The 3491-nt window shown below is 37.6% G+C and overlaps 1 pseudogene; it reads left to right on the top strand.

Moving 5' to 3' along the window:
• Positions 1–1235: 1235 nt before the first annotated feature.
• Positions 1236–2920, top strand: LOC147483302 (aspartic proteinase Asp1-like; annotated as a pseudogene).
• Positions 2921–3491: the final 571 nt, after the last annotated feature.

The raw sequence follows: 3491 nt of genomic DNA, 5'->3' as shown, positions 1-3491 counted from the left end.
AATGTAATTTAAGGATTTTTTTCCTTTTCGTTTCTTTTGATTTCAGTTTTTGTATATATCGTGGTTTAATACTTGAGGGGTTTTGGGTTTTGTTTCACCCCGGGTTTCCAGATAATTAAATATAATTGTTTTAAATATTGTCTGAAAATTTGGGGTGTGACACTTAAGTTCTTAATTAGACTTTAGTTTCTATGCAAGGCTTTTAGACAAAGAATACTGATCATATTCTGAAAAACGAATCGTTCCTTGTTCTTAGTGTCGCGACAAGGCAATAGACGCCCGATCTCATACCAAATCGATTTCTGCTCCCTTTGACAAGGTCGGCAACCACGCTTTGAAAAAGGCCGGTTTATAAGGTTGCATTTGGATAGTTCAAAACTCCAAAGCAAGTACGATAATGCAGAAAAAGTGGGCCTATGCTAAGTTAACTTTGATCGCCTACAAAGATTTCAGCAAATTATTATCGGAGATCGAACTAACGAACCATCCCCGAAAAATGTAATTTGATTCCAAGCCAAATGACAAACTTCAGCCCAATGAAATGTAATCTTTTGTTATTTATGTACAATGCTTTTGTTCATTCATTCCGACTTGAGTTTTCATTCATTTCGACTTCAGTTTTCATTTGATTCATTCTTTATGTACAATGCTTTATGTACACTAATAAAGCAAATATTATATGTCGCCTCTTTATGTACACTAATAAAATGAGGTCCGGCTATTGTTTGTTCTTTGAAGGAGTGGTTCGGTTCATGTGTTCTCGGGCCTCTTTAAGACCGAATGTATAATTGTTCCTCTATTATTCAGCAAATATTATAAATGTAGATGACCGGAGCTTTGTGAACTCTACAAAGCTACGGGATCTTGAAATACCGTTTCTCGACCATAACCTGTAAGTTTATTCCTGCTTGAGGATAATGTTAACTCCAGTCAATGTTTAGGCTACTTCTTCAAAGTTAGCGTCGCAGGCGACTCTATCAGTGCCGTACGGCACGGGCATACCCTAGTATCTAATAAAACACAATGGTGTGGGGCCCGCAGGGCCTCCATCCAGTGGTTACCATTGTCTTTTCTAAGTTGTGACATGGCTGTTTCAAGATATCCTAAGTGGTGTGCTATTCTCTAACTTTTAGTGCAGTTTCACAATATCATTTTCTTCTATAATATAGGGTAAAAACGTTTAGGTTCAATTCTCTTTCTTCTCTTCTCAGATCTGCAACCCCACTCTCGGACCCATGTCAGGTATGCTACTCTATCCTCTTCTTATCTTCCTTTTCCTTTATTTCTCTTTTCTTGAAGTTTGGATCTTGATTTTTCATTTTTTTTATGTTTGAGAAGGTGGATTATCTTGATTGGATATGTCTCGCGGGTCATTTTTTTCTTTGTTGTTGTTTTAGTTCAAATGTTTTTACATGGAGAAATCGGGGAGTTGGTTCCGAGTTTGGTGTTATAAGGGATAGAGGGAGTTGGTGAGTTTTAAGGAGATTGGTGGATTGGATTTTGGAGATGGTATTCGATTCGGCCGCTGAAATTGTTGGAAAAAGTTTGAAAGAGGCCTCTTGTGAGGTCGGGGAGTTAGGAAACCTCACCGGCTTTGGTTAGTAATGCTTTTCCGGTTCATCTTATTTTGCATTCTTGTGTTTGGTTTGTTGATTTTGTTTAATTATGATGGTTGATCCATGCATTGTAGGTTTTGCCGATTTATCGGTTGAGCAGGCGACTTTTGATGGTTTGGGTGGGTAACTTGGAATATGCTTTTTGCCTCTTTATGATTCATCGGTTAAGTAAGTGTGGAATATGCTTTTGTGCCTTGTGATTTTTACAATATCCACAGATGTGGATATGACCAACAAGTATCCGATCCTACCATATCTAACACGATGGAGTTCTTGGCCTTGGCAATGGGGAATCCAAAGATTGTATCTCACCAGAATTTGGTATAATAACACGAAATGTAATCGGGCACCGCATGAGCGCTTGGCGTGGTGGAGGTTTTCTCTTCTTTGGTGATGATCATGTACCTTCTTCAGGAGTAGTTTGGACACCAATGTCCCGAAGTCGTTCGTCCGAAAGTAAGCTCGACTCCTTACCCAGATATCCCGTTTCTACATATTAATGTATCTTGCAATCTATAATTGTTGACATGCAATTTTCCTATTTTTCAACCAAGCAAGCACTATTCGCCGCCCTGCAGAGCTTGTTTATGGAACAAAGTCTACAAGTGTTAAAGGACTTATAACAATATTCGACAAAGGGGAGTTCCTACACTTATTTCAACTTGCGTGCCTACCGTGCTTTCATTTCATATCAAGAAAAAAGCTTTTATGAATTCCGTGATGTAACTCCCTTTTGAGTTCATCTTATCATATCTGAGAAAACAGACTTATGAATTTCCGGATAAGGAAAGATTTAAATGGAAAGCCACTGAAAGTAGATGATGAGACTCTCCCGTCTACTGGAAAGGCAAAAACCATTCAAATCCCTCCAAGATGTCAAGAAGTACTTCATCCAGTAATATTGAACTTCAATGGAAAGAAAGCTGCTTGTTATTCCCCGAAGCTTATATGATCATTGAAAGACGTATTGCTTAATATTTTAGTAATAGGACACAAAAACTATATTATCGGATACATTCTAACACCATTTGTTTGTTAGTCGATGGAAACGCGTGTGCTTGGGCATTCTTAATGGTAGTGAAGTAGGTTTGGAAGATCTTAACATCATTGGGGGTAAACTTTCTCAAAGCTCAATTCTAAGATATCCCGAGCTATAATTTCTTAATGAGTTCCCATCTTCCTTTTATCAATGTGCGGATATTTGGCTCCAAGATCCGTTGGTGATTTATGACAATGAGAAGAAGCAGATCGGTTGGGTGCCAAAAGATTGCACCAGCTTCCCAAGTCCGGATCAGCCCCTGTAGTGATTTTCTTCCTTTTATGTGGCTGAAAAAGGACAATCTCATCATCAAATCTTTTTTTCGTTTATTGAACAAAGTGGATCGTGATGATGATGAACCACTTTTCCAGCGCATAATGCATAAAGATGGGAATATTAATGCAACAGCTTTCTCGGAAATAATGGAGAATTGTAAAAGTATTTGATTAATCAAAGATTGATGTAGCTGCATTCTCTTTAGACTTATGTTGTTATACATAGTCGACAGCATATCTGAGGGGAGAAGATCCCTTTCTTTTCTTTGTCGTGTATATTGTAGATAACGCAGATGGGTATATCCCATTCATAAAGAAAGATCCTTGCTATGAAAAAGAAATAATAGACTTTCTAACACTTTCATTTTGTTTCGTGCAAATTAGTTACACAGTACACAATAAGAAAACGATCTCAACCGATCTACAAAAGAAAGGGGTGGGGAACCCGATTGAATTTAATTGCTATTTTGCATTCTTGTACAAAGGCATTTTATCGGTATGATGATAATCAAAATTTCAATTACTGTAAAACGTGAGCAAAAAGAATATCATCAGATATGA

The sequence above is a fragment of the Coptis chinensis genome, chromosome 8, assembly GCF_015680905.1.
Source record: "Coptis chinensis isolate HL-2020 chromosome 8, ASM1568090v1, whole genome shotgun sequence".
In the NCBI taxonomy this organism is placed as follows: Eukaryota; Viridiplantae; Streptophyta; class Magnoliopsida; order Ranunculales; family Ranunculaceae; genus Coptis; species Coptis chinensis.
Note: the sequence above shows the minus strand (reverse complement) of the source record. Positions and strands in the feature narration are given on the sequence as shown.